The 20119-nt window shown below is 48.8% G+C and overlaps 1 protein-coding gene across 2 annotated transcripts in view; it reads left to right on the top strand.

Annotated features, from left to right (window-relative positions):
- Positions 1–6343: 6343 nt before the first annotated feature.
- LOC122559116 (hyaluronidase-Ba-like) overlaps positions 6344–20119 on the top strand; it is a 36772-nt gene continuing 22996 nt past the window's right edge. Inside the window, exon 1 of one of the 2 annotated variants that reach the window (XM_043708433.2) lies at positions 6344–6619. The gene's annotated coding sequence lies outside the window, so the exon portion shown is untranslated. Of the gene's footprint in view, positions 6620–15351; positions 15522–20119 lie in introns of those variants that run through there. The other variant, XM_043708432.2, reaches the window with a different exon arrangement.

The raw sequence follows: 20119 nt of genomic DNA, 5'->3' as shown, positions 1-20119 counted from the left end.
TACAGTCCCACATACACACTGACTCTTCCTGGGATACAGTCCCACACACAGTGACACTCAGTGGTATACAGTCCCACACACACTAATTCTCAATGGGATATTGTCCCACACATACACTGACTCTCACTGGGGTACAGTCCCACGCACACACTGACTCACACTGACATACAGTCCCACACACACACTGACTCTCACTGGGATACAGTCCCACACACACACTGACTCTCACTGGGGCACAGACCCACATACACTGACTCTCATTGAGGTAGAGTCCCACACACACTGACTCTCACTGGGATACAGTCGCACACACACTGACTATCAATGGGATACAGTCCCACACACAGTAACTCTCACTGGGTGTTCAGTCCCCGAAACATAGATTCTCACTGGGATACAGTCCCACACACACACTGACTCTCACTAGGGTACAGTCCCACACACACACTGACTCTCACTGGGGTACAGTCCCACAAACACTGACTCTCACTGGGATACAGTCCCACACACACACTGACTCTCACTGGGGCACAGACCCACATACACTGACTCTCATTGAGGTAGAGTCCCACACACACTGACTCTCACTGGGATACAGTCGCGCACACACTGACTCTCCATGGGATACCGTCCCACACACAGTAACTCTCACTGGGTGTTCAGTCCCCGAAACATAGATTCTCACTGGGATACAGTCCCACACACACACTGACTCTCACTAGGGTACAGTCCCACACACACACTGACTCTCACTGGGAGCAGTCCCACATACACTGACTCTAACCAGGGTACACTCCCACACACACTGACTCTTCCTGGGATACAGTCCCACACACAATGCCTCTCAGTGGTATACAGTCCCACACACACACTAATTCTCACTGGGATATAGTCCAACACACACACTGACTCTCACTGGGGTACAGTCCCACACTCCCACTGGGATACAGTCTCACACACACTGTCTCTCACTGGCGTTCTGTCCCACACACAAACACTGACTCTCACTGTGATACAGTACCACATACACCAACACTTACCGCGGTACAGTCCCACACACACACTGGCTCTCACTGGGGTACAGTCCCACACACACACTGACTCTCACTGTGGTAGAGACCCACACACACACTGACCCTCACTGGGAAACAATCCCACACACACTGACTCTCACTGGGATACAGTCCCAAACACACTTGACTCTCAGTGGTATACTGTCCCACACACACTAACTCTCACTGTGTGTTCAGTCACGGACACACAGATTCTCACTGGGATACAGTCCCACATAAACACTGACTCTCACTGGGATACAGTCCCACATACAGACTGACTCTCACTTGGATACAGTCCCACATACACACTGACTCTTCCTGGGATACAGTCCCACACACAGTGACACTCAGTGGTATACAGTCCCACACACACTAATTCTCAATGGGATATTGTCCCACACATACACTGACTCTCACTGGGGTACAGTCCCACGCACACACTGACTCACACTGACATACAGTCCCACACACACACTGACTCTCACTGGGATACAGTCCCACACACACACTGACTCTCACTGGGGCACAGACCCACATACACTGACTCTCATTGAGGTAGAGTCCCACACACACTGACTCTCACTGGGATACAGTCGCACACACACTGACTATCAATGGGATACAGTCCCACACACAGTAACTCTCACTGGGTGTTCAGTCCCCGAAACATAGATTCTCACTGGGATACAGTCCCACACACACACTGACTCTCACTAGGGTACAGTCCCACACACACACTGACTCTCACTGGGATCAGTCCCACATACACTGATTCTAACCAGGGTACAGTCCCACACACACTGACTCTTCCTGGGATACAGTCCCACACACAATGCCTCTCAGTGGTATACAGTCCCACACACACACTAATTCTCACTGGGATATAGTCCAACACACACACTGACTCTCACTGGGGTACAGTCCCACACTCCCACTGGGATACAGTCTCACACACACTGTCTCTCACTGGCGTTCTGTCCCACACACAAACACTGACTCTCACTGTGATACAGTACCACATACACCAACACTTACCGCGGTACAGTCCCACACACACACTGGCTCTCACTGGGGTACAGTCCCACACACACACTGACTCTCACTGTGGTAGAGACCCACACACACACTGACCCTCACTGGGAAACAATCCCACACACACTGACTCTCACTGGGATACAGTCCCAAACACACTTGACTCTCAGTGGTATACTGTCCCACACACACTAACTCTCACTGTGTGTTCAGTCACGGACACACAGATTCTCACTGGGATACAGTCCCACATAAACACTGACTCTCACTGGGATACAGTCCCACATACACACTGACTCTCACTTGGATACAGTCCCACATACACACTGACTCTTCCTGGGATACAGTCCCACACACAGTGACACTCAGTGGTATACAGTCCCACACACACTAATTCTCAATGGGATATTGTCCCACACATACACTGACTCTCACTGGGGTACAGTCCCACGCACACACTGACTCACACTGACATACAGTCCCACACACACACTGATTCTCACTGGGATACAGTCCCACTTATAAACTCTCACTGAGATACATTCTCACACACACACTGACTCTCACGGGGTACAGTCCCACACACACACACTGATTCGCACTGGGATACAGTCCCACATACAGCAACTCTCACCGGGATACAGTGCCACACACACTGACTCTCACTGGGATACAGTCCCACACACACACTGACTCTCACTGTGGTAGAGACCCACACGCACACCGACTCTCACTGGGTAACAATCCCACACACACTGACTCTCACTGGGATACAGTCCCACACACACACTGACTCTCACTGGGGTACAGTCCCACACACACACTGACTCTCACTGCGGTACAGTCCCACACTCTCACTGGGATACAGTCTCACACACACACTGTATCTCACTGGCGTACTGTCCCACACACGCACACTGACTGTCACTATAATACAGTCCCACATATACCAACATTCACTGGGATACAGTCCCACACATACACTGACTCCCACTAGGGTACAGTCCCACACACACACTGACCCTCACTGGGGTACTGTCCCACAAACACTGACTCGCACTGGAGTTGCCGTCCCACACACACACTGACTCTCACTGGGAAACAATCCCACACACACTGACTCTCACTGGGATACAGTCGCACACACACTGACTATCAGTGGGATACAGTCCCACACACAGTAACTCTCACTGGGTGTTCAGTCCCCGACACATAGATTCTCACTGGGATACAGTCCCACACACACACTGACTCTCACTGGGGTACAGTCCCACACACACACTGACTCTCACCAGGGTACAGTCCCACACACACACTGACTCTCACTGGGAGCAGTCCCACATACACTGACTCTAACCAGGGTACAGTCCCACACACACTGACTCTCACTGGGATACAGTCCCACATACACACTGACTCTCACTGGGATACAATCCCACACACACACTGACTCTCACTGGGGTACAGTCCCACACTCTCACTGGGATACAGTCTCACACACACACTGTATCTCACTGGCGTACTGTCCCACACACGCACTCTGACTCTCACTATGATACAGTCCCACATACACCAACACTCATTGGGATACAGTCCCACACATACACTGACTCCCATTAGGGTACAGTCCCACACACACACTGACCCTCACTGGGGTACAGTCCCACAAACACTGACTCTCACTGGGATACAGTCCCACACACACACTGACTCTCACTGGGGCACAGACCCACATACACTGACTCTCATTGAGGTAGAGTCCCACACACACTGACTCTCACTGGGATACAGTCGCGCACACACTGACTCTCCATGGGATACCGTCCCACACACAGTAACTCTCACTGGGTGTTCAGTCCCCGAAACATAGATTCTCACTGGGATACAGTCCCACACACACACTGACTCTCACTAGGGTACAGTCCCACACACACACTGACTCTCACTGGGAGCAGTCCCACATACACTGACTCTAACCAGGGTACAGTCCCACACACACTGACTCTTCCTGGGATACAGTCCCACACACAATGCCTCTCAGTGGTATACAGTCCCACACACACACTAATTCTCACTGGGATATAGTCGAACACACACACTGACTCTCACTGGGGTACAGTCCCACACTCCCACTGGGATACAGTCTCACACACACTGTCTCTCACTGGCGTTCTGTCCCACACACAAACACTGACTCTCACTGTGATACAGTACCACATACACCAACACTTACCGCGGTACAGTCCCACACACACACTGGCTCTCACTGGGGTACAGTCCCACAAACACTGACTCGCACTGGGGTTGCAGTCCCACACACACACTGACTCTCACTGGGATACAGTCCCACATACACCAACTTTCACCGGGGTACAGTCCCACACACACTGACTGTCACTGGGAAACAGTCCCACACACACTGACTATCAGTGGGATACAGTCCAACATAGTAACTCTCACTGGGTGTTCAGTCTCCGACTCATAGATTCTCACTTGGATACAGTCCCACACACACACTGACTCCCACTGGGGTACAGTCCCACACACACATTGACTCTCAGTGGGATACAGTCCCACATACACCAACTCTCACCAGGTACAGTCCCACACACACTGACTCTTACTAGGAAACAATCCCACACACACTGACTCTGAGTGGTATACAGTCCCACTCACACTGACTCTCACTGGGATACATCCCACACACACACTGACAATCACGGGGAACGGTCCACACACACACACTGACTCTCACTGGGATACAGTCTCTCACACACACTGACTCTCACTGGGATACAGTCCCACACACACACTGACTCTCACTGGGATACAGTCCCACACACACACTGACTCTCACTGGGATACAGTCCCACACACACATTGACTCTCACTGGGATACAGTCCCACACACACTGACTCTCACTGGGATACAGTCCCACATACACTGACTCTCACCGGGGTACAGTCCCACACACACACTCTCACTGGGATACAGTCCCACACACAGTGACTCTCAGTGGTATACAGTCCCACACACACACTGACTCTCACTGGGATACATCCCACATACAGCAACTCTCACTGGGATATAGTCCCACACACACACTGACTCTCACTGGGATATAGTACCCCCCACACACAGACTCTCACTGGGGTACAGTCTCACACACACTAACTCTCACTAGGGTACAGTCCCACAAACACTGACTCTCACTGGGTATACAGACTCCCACACATACTGACTCTCACTGGGATACAGTTCCACACAGACTAACTCTCACTGGGTAACAGTCCCACACACAATGACTCTCACCGGGGTGCAGTTCCACACACACTAACTCTCACCAGGATACAGTCCCACAAACACTGACTCTCACTGGGTGTACAGATCCCCCCCCTCCCCCCACACACTGATTGTCAGTGGGATACTGTTCCACACAGACTAACTCTCACTGGGGTGCAGTGTCACTCACGCTGGCTCTCACTGTGGGACAGTCCCACACAAACTGACTCTCACTGGGATACAGTCCCACATACACTAACTCACTGGGATACAGTCCCACACACACTGACTCTCACTGGGATACAGTCCCACACACACTGACTCTCACTGTTGTGCGGGGTCACACAATCAGACATTCTCAGAATACACATTAATAGCATTTTGAGACTATTTATAGTGTGACCCACACAAAGCAGGAGTCCTCCTGCAGTGATGGTCGCCAAGATAATCCGACACACAGGCTCCTCGAAGATAATCCGACACACAGGCTCTTGCAGAAGCCCCCAGGATTGTTGTACTGGGGTTGGGTGAGGAGGGGTGTCAGGCCGGATCTGGGGGCTGGTTGGGATCTGGTCTCTCAGAGTGGCTCCTGTGTTGAGGGCTCTTGTGCAGAAGGGAATTATGATGCAGTTTCTTTATTCCGCCGGCTCCCTCCTCATTCTCCAGGGTCTCTGGAAGAATCAGGCAGCTCACATTTCAGTCACTCATCTCCACACAAAAGCTCTGCTCCCACAGGCAGATGGTGTAACAGCTGCTGCCGCTCTCGGAGCGGCTCTGACTGACAGACAGGTGGCTAGTAGGGGAACTGCGGACGGGCTGAATTCCCAGGACAGTCACTGCCCCCGTGGGGGCTGCCGGGTTCCGGGAGTGGGGGCGAGTCGCCAGCGGTGACCATCCTGGAGCGGAGCGGAGATTTGGGAATTCTCTGCCTCGGGAGTCAGTGCCGGGACTCAGCAGCGTCTGGAGCCGGGAACTCTCTCTGACTCTCCCTCCCTCTCTGTCTCTCTCACTCCCTCTCTCTCTTTCTCTCCTCCCTCCCTCTCTCTTTCTCTCATCCCTTCGCTCTGTTTCTCTGTGTTTGGGGCAACTCCGAGTTTCTGCCGACCCTCGAACCGGCTCCGTGCGGAGGTGAGCCCCACACGGGGAGTCCTGAGTCCCGGGACAACCTGGCCAAAGGCGGGACCAGAGAAAACCCCAATGTCCCAGAGAGAGAGCGGCCCGAGAGCAGCAACAAGATGCTGGGGACCAGGTAAGATCATCGCTCAATTACCGGATCCCGGAGATCGCCTCGTAATCCACTGCGCTCAGGGAATCTGACAACCTCGACCCACAGAGAGAGAGCCATCACAGATCACATTCAAAACTCACTGACCCTCGGACAGTGCAGCACTCCCTCAGCACTGACCTTCCGACAGTGCAGCACTCCCTCAGTATTGACCCTTGGACAGTGCAGCACTTCCTCAGCACTGACCCTCCGACAGTGCAGCACTCCCTCAGCACTGACCTTCCGACAGTGCAGCACTTTCTCAGTATTGACCCTTGGACAGTGCAGCACTTCCTCAGCACTGACCCTCCGACAGTGCAGCACTCCCTCAGCACTGACCCTCCGACAGTGCAGCACTCCCTCAGCACTGACCCTCCGACAGTGCAGCGCTCCCTCAGCACTGACCCTCCGACAGTGCAGCACTCCCTCAGTACTGACCCTCGGACAGTGCAGCACTCCCTCAGCACTGACCCTCCGACAGTGCAGCGCTCCCTCTGCACTGACCCTCCGACAGTGCAGCACTCCCTCAGTACTGACCCTCGGACAGTGCAGCACTCCCTCAGCACTGACCCTCCGACAGTGCAGCGCTCCCTCAGCACTGACCCTCCGACAGTGCAGCACTCCCTCAGTACTGACCCTCGGACAGTGCAGCGCTCCCTCAGCACTGACCCTCCGACAGTGCAGCGCTCCCTCAGCACTGACCCTCCGACAGTGCAGCACTCCCTCAGTACTGACCCTCGGACAGTGCAGCACTCCCTCAGCACTGACCCTCCGACAGTGCAGCGCTCCCTCAGCACTGACCCTCCGACAGTGCAGCACTCCCTCAGTATTGACCCTTGGACAGTGCAGCACTTCCTCAGTACTGACCCTCCGACAGTGCAGCACTCCCTCAGTACTGACCCTGGGACAGTGCAGCACTTCCTCAGCACTGGCATCGTCCAGTGGTCTCCAGCATTACAGATACCAGTCTTCAGTCAACTCCACATTCACGTGATATCAAGAAATGCTTGGAGGCACTGGATACTGCAAAGGCTATGGACCCTGAAAACATTGCCGCAATAATACTAAAGATTTGTTCTCCAAAACTTGCCACTCCCCTCACCAAACTGTTCCAGTACAGTTACAACACTAGCATCTATTCGACAATGTGAAAAATTGCCCAAGGATGAACTGTACATAAAAATGCAGGACAGAGCAGCACAGTAGCTCAGTAGTTAGCACTGCTGCCTCACAGCACCAGGGACCCGGATTCAATTTCAGCCTCAGGTAATTGTCTTTGTGGAGTTTGCACATTCTCCCCGTGTTTGTGTGGGTTTCCTCCAGGTGCTCCGGTTTCCTCTCACAGTCCAGATGAATTGGCCATACTAAATTGCCCATAGTGTTAGGTGCATTAGTCAGGGGTAAATATAGGGTAGGGGAATGGTCTGGGTGGGTTACTCTTCAGAATGTTGGTGTAGACTTGTTGGGCCAAATGGCCTGTTTCCATACTGTAGGGAATCTAATCTAAATCTAACCTGACCAATTACTGCCCCATCAGTTCACTCTCAATCATCAATAAGGTGATGAAAGTTGTCATCAACAGTGCTATCAAGCAGCACCTGCTCAGCAATAACATGCTCAGTGATGTCCAGTCTGAGTTTCACCAGGGTCAATACAGCCTCGGTTCAAACATGGACAAAAGAGCTGAATTCCAGGGGAGGTGAGAGTGACAGCCTTTGACTGCATTCAACTGAGTGTGGCATCAAGGAGCCCAGGCAAAACTGGAATCAATGGGTATTGGGGCCAAACTTTTCAGTGGTTGGAGTCATACCTAACACATAGGAAGATGGTTGTGGTTGTTAGAGGTCAGTTATCTCAGCTTCAGGACATCTCTGCAGGAGTTCTTCAGGTTAGTATCCTCAGCCCAACCATCTTTGGCTACTTCATCAGTGACCTTCCCTCCATGAGGTCAGAAGTGGGGATGGTCACTGATGATTGCATAATGTTCAGCACTATTTGCAACACTTCAGATACTGAAGCAGTCCATGTTCAAATGCAACAAGATCCGGACAATATCCGGGTTGGGCTGACAAGTGGCAAATAACATTTGCTCCACACAAATGCCATGTTACGACCATCGCCAACAAGAGACAATCTAACCACTACCCCATGACATTCAATAGTGTTACCATCACTGAATCCTCTAGTATCAACATCCTGGAAGTCATCATTGATCAGAAATTTAACTGTACTCACCACATAAGCACATTGGCTACAAGAGCAAGTTAGAGGCTAGGAATACTGCAGTGAGTAACTACCTTCCTATCTCCCAAAGCCTGTCCACCATCTACAAGGCACAAGTCAGTAGTGTGATGGAATACTCCCCATTTCCTCATTCCTGAAGAAGGGCTTGTGCCCGAAACGTCGATGCTCCTGCTCCTTGGATGCTGCCTGACCTGCTGCGCTTTTCCAGCAACACATTTTCAGCAATACTCCCCATTTGCCTGGATAATAATACTCCAATAATACACAAGAAGCTCACCCCCACCTTCTCAAGGGTAATAAATGCTGGACAGCCATCGACATCCACAAGCCACAAAAATGAATACATTTCCAAAAAACTCCTTCAGCACCAACCCTCCGACAGTGTAGCACACCCTCAGTACTCACCCTCCAACAGCACAGAACTCCCTCAGTACTGACCCTCCAACAGCACAGAACTCCCTCAGTACTGACCCTCTGGCAATGTGGCATTCTCTCAGTACTGACCCTCTGACAGTGCTGCACTCCCTCAGTACTGATCCTCTGACAGTGTGGCACTCCCTTGGTAATGACCCTCTAGCAGTGTGGCACTCCCCCAGTACTGCCTCTCCTACAGTGCAGCACCCCTTCAGTATCTGTCCTCTACCTCAATTACATTGTCAATGTTACTTACCTTTCTTTCACAACATCATGATTTCAAAGATCACTCCAAAGAACATCTCTGAACCAACACTCTCAGTTATGTACCTGAAGAGTGCTGGTTTATCAGATAACCTGCCTTTCTGACTGTGTGTGAAACTGACTCCTGGTCAATTCTTACAAGAGTTCCTCAGGGTAGACATTTTCTAATTGACCTGTTCAGCGAAGTTATTACACTCCTCTGAAGCAGGTGGGACTTGAACCCAGTCTCCTTGCTCAGAGGTCAAGACACAACCAGTGTCCACATGAGCCCCCAAAATTCCTCAGGCTAGTGTCTTACACTCAGCCATCTTCAGGTGCTTCATCAATGACCTTTCCTCCATTATAAGGTCAGAAGGGATAAAGTTCACTAATGATTGCAATGTTCAGAATCATTCTTGACTCCTCAGATATTGAAGCAGTCCATGTCCAAATGCAATAAACTCTGGACAATATCCAGGCTTGGGCTGGTAAATGACAATGTATATGAAGAACCAACATATGTATCAGATAAAGGTGATCTATCTCCCCTTGACATACAATGGAAATATCATTGATCAATCCCTTCACTGCCATCATCCTGATTTATCTCTCAGCTCCGACCCACAAGCCTCATTCCTGATGAATGGCTTATGCCCAAAATGTTGATTCTCCTGCTCCTCAGATGCTGCCTGACCTGCTGTGCTTTTCCAGCACCACACTCTCGAATCTGACCTCCAGCCCTCACTTTCTCCTGCCATCACCCTGGGCATTTTGATGAGCAGGAACTGAACAGACATAGCAAAATAAACATTGTGGCTACAAGAACAGACCAGAGGCTAGGAAACTGTACAAACTCACCTCCTGACTCCCTGAAAAAGCCCACCCATCAACAGCTAGGCACAAGTCAGGAATGTGATGGGATACTGTCCACTTGCCCTGGATGGGGGCAGCTCCAACAACACTCGAGAAGAATGATATCATCCAGGACAAAGCAGCTGCTTGATTGGCACCACATCCACAAGCATCCACTCCCTCCCCTACCATCACTAATTAGCAGCAGTGTGTACCATCTACAAGATGCACTACAGAAATTCACCAAAGATCCTTATACAGCACTTTCTAAACCCATGACCACTTCCTTCTAGAAGGACCAAAGCAACAGGTACATGGGAACACCACTCCCTGTAAGTTCCCCTCCGAGTCACTCACCATCCTGACTTGGAAATATATTGCCATTCCTTTAATATCATTGCGTCAAAATCCTGGAATTCTCTCCCTAATGGCATTGTCCAGTTTCAATCCAGGGTCTGCAGTGTTTAAGAAAGTAGCTTATCACCATCTTCTCAAGGATAATTAGGGATTGGTAGTAAATGCTGGACCTGCAAATGCCCAAATCCCAAGAAAAAAAAGGAAAGATCCCAAAACAGTGCTTTGAAGATTGGGATATTCTCCCGATTGTCTGTGGTCAATATTAAATCCTCGATGATGGTTAGTAAATCTGAAATTGTGCTGCTAATTAGAGACATAGAGTCATAGAGATGTACAGTACCGAAACGGACCCTTCGGTCCAACCTGTCCGTGCCAACCTTTGGTAGCTCTGGTGCCAAGTCTTATCCTTGACTGAGAATAGTTTATTGGCAGACACATGTTCAAAGACACAGAGAGATTTCAAATCTATTTAAATCCAGACTGAAATTATTTTCAGACAAATTAATAAGTGGGTGTAACTGGATCTGACTGTTTTGAAAATTTCCTAACCGGATAGGGAGGGGCTTGAGTACTAAGCTGTGGAATCAGTGCAGTTTATTTCGAAACAATTGCTCCTGCCTCCAACCTTAACCCTTTAAATACAATTCTGACCCCTGACTATGTTACCTGTTCCTTTATCTGCCTGCCCCTAAGGATGGCCCTGTCATCCTGTGACCCCACCCCCCAATCCCAGGGGTCACTGCCTCCTCATTTTAATATGAAACTGCATTGGACTCAATGTCTTTTGGCTTTGTGGAGACCTATCCTGGGGGAGATAGGAATCAGGAAGCTGTCCCTGAGGAAATGTGGCAATGGAGCAGGGAAAACCAGGGTGAGGAGAGGTGACGGAGGGTATCCTTTGGAAATCAGGACAGAATGGTTCCACCATCAGAAAGTGACTACAGAGAGAAGGAGTGTGTGGGGACCGGGGACTGGAGAGTAGAGAGGCCGAAAAGATATACCAGACACAGACACAGACACAGAGAGTGGAACAGAGGTTTCGTGAGGGAGAGAGAGAGAGAGACTGGGAAAGAGTGAATGAGAGGGAGAGAGAGATGGGGGGAAGAAGCACTGAAAAAGAGAAAACCACTGGGACGGAGAGAGAAAGAAGCTGGGTGATAATTGGTAAAGAGTGGTACAAAGTCAGACAGGAGAGTGGGGAGGGGTTTGCACTGAGACATGAGCCACAGCAGCAGGTCAGCCTCAGAAGCTGATACCGAGGGCCAGGTAACAGGGAGACCGGGAGATGGAGAGTTTGGGATTTTAGACATCGGGTTTTTGAAATATTGGATAACTCCCAGCAAGGGGTAGCACGAATGTCGAGTGAGACATTCTTCCCCGAAAAGAAGCAGCTAAGAGCTTGTTCGTGATTAAGATTCAAAAACAATTCGAACAAACTCAGTCCATGAAGTGAAAAACTCGGACTCCTCCAGCATCTGCAGTCCTCACTTTCACCTAGTTCTGTTTGTGCTGGGTCACAGGAAATTCCTCTCCTCTTTTAAACTAAGAAATTACACCTTCCCCATCAAACACTCCCAGGACAGGGACAGCATGGGGTTAGATACAGAGTAAAGTTCCCTCTACACTGTCCCGCATCAAACACTCCCAGGACAGGGACAGCACGGGGTTAGATACAGAGTAAACTTTCCTCTACACTGTCCCCCATCAAACACTCCCAGGGCAGGGACAGCATGGGGTTGGATACAGAGTAAAGTTCCCTCTACACTGTCCCCCATCATACATTCCCAGGACAGGGACAGAATGGGGTTCGATACAGAGTAAAGTTCCCTCTACACTGTCCCGCATCAAACACTCCCAGGACAGGGACAGCACGGGGTTAGATACAAAGTAAAGCTCCCTCTACACTGTCCCCATCAAACACTCCCAGGGACAGGGACAGCATGGGGTTAGATACAGAGTAAAGCTCCCTCTACACTGTCCCTATCAAACACTCCCAGGGACAGGGACAGCACGGGGTTAGATACAGAGTAAAGTTCCCTCTACACTGTCCCCCATCAAACACTCCCAGGACAGGGACAGAATGGGGTTAGATACAGGGAAGCTTGCTCTATACTGTACCACATTGAGAGTCAGTGTGTGTGTGGCCCCTCCCTCAGTGAGAGTGAGCGTAACCTGTTCTCCTGTGTAAACAAGCCCGATACTTATTAACCAATCTGCCGATTCCAGATATTAATGTGCTCTATAAAAGCGAGATACTTTGGACGTTCAAAATCTGAACGAAGTACAGAAGTTGCTAGAAAAGCTCAGCAGGTCTAGCAGCTTTTGCAGAGGGAAATCAGAATTAACGTTTCAGCTCCAATGACTCTTCCTCTAGGTTCTGAGGAAGGGCCACAGCACCCGAAACATTAACTCTGATTTCTCTCCACAGATGCTGCCAGACCTGCTGAGCATTTCCAGGAATCTCTGTTTTTGAATCTGGTAAATATGTTTCTGAACATCTTCAATTAATTTACATCCTTCCCTAAAAAAGGCCAAAACTGCACTCAGGATTTCACTAATCCTCTCACCAGTGTACATTATAACTGAAGCACAGCATCTTTAGTTTTATTCTGGTCTCCAAACATTAACCCTGTTTCTGTTTCCACAGATGCTGCCAGACCTGCTGAGTTTCTCCAGCATTTTTATGTTTGTTTCATATTTCCAGCCTCTGCAGTATTTTGCTTTCATTCCTCCTTAATTCAAGTCTTTCTTAGTTAGTTGCCATAGCTGTCAATCTCCATTTAAGTAATATTCTGCTCTTTTATTCTTCCTGTCAAAGTAAACAAATTTATGTTTTACTATATTATACTTATTTATATCTATCTGCAACTGCTTTATGTCTTTATTATAACATTCTTTCCTAACTATCTTGGCATCATCATGAATGTTAGTGACCATGCCTTTGTTCTCTTCATCTAAGTCATTGATCTAAGTTACAAAAAGCTGAGGTGTAGGAACTGACCCCTGTGGAATTCCACAAACTGCGTCTAGATAATCTGACAAAGACCCATTTATCTTTGTTTTCTGCCAGTGATGCAGAATGATGCCAACAGCACAGGTTCAATTCCCATACTGGCTGGGGCCATGACCTTAATCCTTTCTAACCTCTGCCCTCACCTGAGGCATGGCAACCCTCAGGTTAAACCACCACCAGTTGCCTTTCTCTCTCAATCTCTGTAATGAGAGAGCAGCCCTCTGGTACACTGGGACCACAGTGACTTTACTACCTATACTAATATGGCATTAATCATTAGCTTTGCACAGCATCATTTTATGTGACACCAAGTCAAACACCCTCAGAAAGCCCTAGAACAGTACTTGTAAGTCTCCTCTTTATCCGTTATGCATGCTATTCCTTCAAAGAATTCCAAAATTGTTTAAACATTACCTTTATGCAAAATCATGCTGACTCCTCCCAATTATCTTGAGTGTTTCTAAATGCCCAGCTTATAACTTTCTTAATGATTGATTCTAACACCCTTTCCAAAACAGATACCCCACTAACCAGCCTAAAGTTTCCTGTTTACAAATCCTGAGCATAAAAAGGATTGGCAGATTACAACCAGATCTTCTACATTTTCCTTGCATTGGTCTCTTCATATCCTTGGATTCATCTCCACTCATCCTAGTGAATTCCAAACTTAAGCACAGCCAGTCTTTCCAATAACGGTTTATCGATTTTGACATGATGCAGCTTCTCAATTCCTTCTCTTTCATAATGACTTTGATAACCCCTTCTTCCTCGGCGAAGACTGATACAAAGTATTCATTCAATACCCCAGCCATGCTAACAAATTACTAGCAAACTACTCTCCATGTTATCCATCTCTCTGTAAGTTCCCTGCCAATTTGCTTCTCTTGATCTTTCCCATTAGTTAGCTTAATGGTACATCAATTGTATCTGAGCTTGAATGAAGTAGATTCTGTCTTTGACGTGTGTGTGACATCCTCTCTCTCTCTCTCTCTCGTACTCAACACCTTAATCAATACTGCCACTTCACATTCTCTCTTATTGTAGCTACAGCACTAGAAGCTACCTGACAATTGCCCAAATATGTCCTGTCCTCAAAAAGCCAGTACAGATCCAACTCAGAGTCAAGAGAGTGGTGTTGGAAAAGCACATCTGAGGAACAGGAGAATCAACCTTTTGGGTATAAGCCCTTCATCAGGAATGAGGCTTGTGGACTGGGGGGCTGAGAGGTAAATGGGAGGAGAGTAGATCTGGGGGAAGGTAGCTCAGAATGCAATAGGTAGATGAAGGTGGGGGAGAAGTGATAGGTCGGAGAGGAGGGTGGAGTGGATAGATGGGAAAGATCAAGAGGGCAGTGCTGAGTTGGAGGCCTGGGACTGAGATAAGTTGGGGGGAGGGAAATGAAGAAACTGATGAAATTACACATTAATCCTATCTGGTTGCAGAGTCCCAAGGCAGAAGATGAGGCATTCTTCCTCCAGATGTTGGATGGTTAGGGTTTGGCAATGGAGGAGGTCAGGACCTGTACGTCCTTGGTGGAATGGGAGGGGGAGTTGAAGTGCTCAGCTACAGGACGATGGTGTTGATTGGTGTGGGCGTCCCAGAGATGTTCTTTTAAATGATCTGCAAGTTGGCATCCTGTCACCCCAATGCAGAGAAGACCACATTAGGTGCAACAGATTCAATTCAGCCAATTATCCACTCAATCTACTCTGTATCATCAGCAAAGAAATGGAAGGAGTTATTGAACATGCTATCAAGTGCCAGGTAATGATTATCTCAACCGAGAGACAACTTAACCATCATCTCTTGACATACAATGACATTGCCATCACTGAATCCCCCAATTTCAACATCCTGGGGATTACTATTGACCATGAACTGAATTAGAACAAAGGAGAAAGAACAAAGAAAATGTACAGCCCAGGAACGGGCCATTCAGCCCTCCAAACCTGAGCCCATCCAAATCCACTGTCTAAACCTATTGCCCAATTCCTAAGCATCTGTATCCCTCTGCTCCCCACCTACTCATGCATCTGTCCAGAAGCATCTTAAATGAATCTACCGTGCCTGCCTCTACTACCTCTGCTGGTAACATGTTCCAGCCACCTACCACCCTCTGTGTAAAGTACTTCCCACATGTATCCCCCATAAACTTTTCACCTCTCACCTTGAACATGTGACCTCTCATTATTGAATCCCTCACCCCAGGAAAACTCTTATCTCTATCCACCCTGTCTATACCCTTCATGATTTTGTAGACCTCAATCAGGTCCCCTCTCAACCTCCTTTTTTCTAATGAAAACAATTCTAACCTATTCAACCTCTCTTCATAGCTAGCACCTTCCATACCAGGCAATATCCTTGGGTCATCATGTAAACACAGCGGCCACAAGAGCAGGTCAGGAATACTGCAGGGTGAGTAACTCACCCCCTGACTCCCCAAAGCCTATCCACTATCTACAAAGCTTGACTCAGGAGTGTGATGGAATATTCCTCATTTGCCTGGATGGATGAAGCTCCAATGACACTCAAGAAGCTTGACGCCTTTTAGGACAAAGCAGCCGCTTGTTTGGTACCATAACTACAAGCTTACACTCCCTCCACCATCAATACTCATCAGCAGCAGTTTGTACTATCTAAAAATGCACTGCAGTAACTCACCAAGGCTTAGATAGAAACCTAGAAAATAGGCCATTCATCCCTTCAAGCCTGCTCTGCCATTCAATTAATTGGCTGATTATCCAACTCAGTACCCTGTTCCCATTTTCTCCCGATTCCCTTTGGTCCCTTTCGTCCTCTATCTAAAACCTTCTTGAAAACATTCAATGTTTTGTCCTCAACTGCTTTCTATGACAAAGAATTCCACAGGCTCATCACTCTCTGGATGAATAAATTTCTCTCGTGTCTGACAGCACTTTCCAAACCCACAATCACTTCCATCTCGAAGAAATGGCAGCAGATACATGGAACACCATCACCTGCAAATTCCTGTCCAAGCCACTCACCAACCTCACTTGGAAATATATTGTCATCCCTCCCACCGCCTTCTCAAGGGATGAACAATTAATTGTGTCCCAGCTCCAGCAAACCCACATCCCATAAATGAACAAAGGATCATTTTCCTGAGCTTCAAAACTTTCCTTATGTCCAGAAATATCTAACACCCAGTCCTGCTTTTCTTTGAGCCACGTTTCTGTTATAGATTTACCATGTAGCAATCTGTACTCGAAGCTCACCGACTTTATTTACCACACTTTGTGCATTCACATAAATGCTTTCTAAATCTAAATTAGACTTTATTACATTTTCTTTGTCCTAGCTCCCCTCAGACATTGCTATTTCTTACTCTTGCCCTAACTATATGCTGATGTAGTGAGCTTGGGGAGTTAATCTAAATGGGGCCCATCCTGTCACCAAAGGGTATGAGGAGAGGGTTGTGGGAGGAGATCCTCCAGTGATCGTATTGAAAGGTGGAGCAAGTTGAAGGGCTGAAATGTTGTACACAGAATTGTTACTATGCAGCTGATAGGCCATTTAGCCCATCATTCTGCTGCACCGTCTCTGAAAGAGCACCCTGACTTTGTGCCATTCTCCTGCTCTTTCCTTGTAACCCTCCACATTGTTCCTTCCAGTCTGAGTTCTCCTATTTTTTTCATTGTTTGAAAAGTTTGTACTTCATAATAGCCTCTCCGTTGGACTCCTGATTGAGATTTTTAAAAACTCCTTCCTAAGCCAAAGATACTGAGGACAAGGCCACACTCTTGTCCCTGGGCTGGTGTCATCCATCTAACCATGAACTGTTCTGGGCTCTGACAGCCTCGTGCTTGGACATTGCCATTTTAAACAGTCTTTGCAAAGATTAAAACTGGATTTGAAGCTGCCAGGGAAATATCTGGGCATGTGAGAACAAAGAGCTTTTATCCGATCATTTACCAACTTTCCTAACTTTAATTTCTAAATATCAGAGTCGTGTGTTGTGGAGAACCAAAGTTGGTCTTGTTTCCGGTATTGGACTGTAATCCATTAATCCTGAGAGTGTGCCATACACAGAAACTCCATCTCACAATCACTCTCTGTGAGTGGATTTCACCGCTGCTGGCTTAGAGACACGAGGCTGTCCCTTCATTCAGAGACCTCAAGCAAGAACTAAATAATTGTTTCATTTCGATAGGTTTCCATTTGGACTGTCAAGAGGCTCTTTTCATATTTCTAGGTGGGTGAATAGTTGGCTGGGTAAGGTGGTGGTGGTCAGTGGGTGGCTGGATAATGGGCGTGTGGGTGGGTGCGTAGTTGGGTGTTTAAGAGCTGGGGAGTAGCTAGGGGGTGCTCAGTGAATGGTTGGTGGGTGGCTGGGGATAGTCAATGGATGGTCAATGGGTGGTCAGTGAGTAGTAAGTGGATGGCCAATGGGTAGACAGTGGGTGGTCAGTAGGTGGTCAATGAATAGTAAGTGGGTGGTCAGTGAGAAGACGGTGGGTGGTCAGTGGGTCAGACAGTGGGTGGTCAGGGAGTGGTCTGTGGGTGGTCAGTGGGTAGACAGTGGGTGGTCAGTGGGTAGTCAGTGGGTGGTCAGTGGGTGGACAGTGGGTGGTCAGTGAGTAAGACAGTGGGTGGTCACGGAGTGGGTGGACAGTGGATGGTCAATGAGTAGACAGTGGGTAGTCAGTGAGTGGTCAGTGGGTAGACAGTGGGTGGTCAGTGGGTAGACAGTGGGTGGTCAGTGAGTAGTCAGTGAGTGGTCAGTGGGTGGTCAGTGGGTAGACAGTGGGTGATCAGTGGGTGGACAGTGGGTGGTCAGTGAGTATAGACATTGCATGGTCAGTGGGTGGTCAGTGAGTAGACAGTGGGTGGTCAGTGAGTATAGACAGCGGGTGGTCAGTGGGTAGACAGTGGGTGGTCAGTAGGTGGACAGTGGGTGGTCAGTGGGTAGACAGTGGGTGGTCAGTAGGTGGACAGTGGGTGGTCAGTGGGTAGTCAGTGAGTGGTCAGTGGGTAGACAGTGAGTGGTCAGTGAGCAGTCAGTGGGTGGACAGTGAAAGGGCAATGACCTGGAGATTTGCAGCAGAGCTCGGGACAGGAAATGGTCCAAGACTGGGATGGACATATGCGTTCAATTTTCAAACTTTCCTTATTTATGTCCATCCCAGTCTGGAACCATTTCCGGTCCCGAGCTCTGCTGCAAATCTCCAGGTCATTGCCCTTTCACTGTCCACCCACAGACCACCCATTGACTGCTCAATGACCACTCACCACTCACTGACTACCCACTGACCACCCACTGTTCACCCACTGACCACCCACTGTCTATCCACTGACCACCCACTGTCTATACTCACTGTCCACCCACTGACCACTCACTGTCTATACTCACTGACCACCCACTGACTACTCACTGACCACCCACTGTCTACCCACTGACCACCCACTGTCTACTCACTGACCACCCACTGACCACCCACCATCCATACTCACTGACCACCCACTGATCACCCACTGTCTACCCACTGACCACCCACTGTCTACCCACTGACCACTCACTGACTACTCACTGACCACCCACTGACCACCCACCATCCATACTCACTGACCACCCACTGATCACCCACTATCTACCCACTGATCACCCATGGACCACTCCCTGACCACCCACTGTCTTACTCACTGACCACCCACTGTCCACCCACTGACCATCCACTGACTACCCACTGTCCACCCACTGACCATCCACTGACTACTCATTGACCACCTACTGTCTACCCACTGACCACCCATGGACCACTCCCTGACCACCCGCTATCTTACTCACTGACCACCCACTGACCACCCACTGACCACCCACTGACTACCCACTGACCACCCTCTGTCTACCCACTGACCACCCACAGACCACTCCCTGACCACCCACTGTCTATCCACTGACCATCCATGGACCATAGAGATTTAAGGAAGAAGTAGAAGGCAAAGAGGAGGTTGAAGAGAAATATGTTTCAGTCGGAGAATGGCAGGAGTCTGGAACTCACTGCCTGAAAAGAACCCATTGTAAAATTTAAGCAGTATTTAGATATTCGCTTGTGTTTCCATTGCCTCCAGGGGTATTGAACAAGAGCTAGAAAATGGGAATAGTATGGTCAGAGTTTTGTTGACTTCTCCACACATGATAGGCTGAATAGCCTCCTTCTGTCCTGTCACTATCTATGAGCTCATCAGTTCTATCATCACTCCATTTCCAGTCTGTTCTGCCTCTGCTACATCTCCACTCCATCTCCAATCTGTGTCTGCTCAGTCTTTAGAGTCATGGGGTCATATAGTTATAGAGCAAGGAAACAGACCCTTTAGTCCAACTGATCCATGGCAACCAGATA

The sequence above is a fragment of the Chiloscyllium plagiosum genome, unplaced genomic scaffold, assembly GCF_037043375.1.
Source record: "Chiloscyllium plagiosum isolate Xiang-an unplaced genomic scaffold, Cpla_swu_hap1 HiC_scaffold_14, whole genome shotgun sequence".
NCBI classification, from domain to species: Eukaryota; Metazoa; Chordata; class Chondrichthyes; order Orectolobiformes; family Hemiscylliidae; genus Chiloscyllium; species Chiloscyllium plagiosum.
Note: the sequence above shows the minus strand (reverse complement) of the source record. Positions and strands in the feature narration are given on the sequence as shown.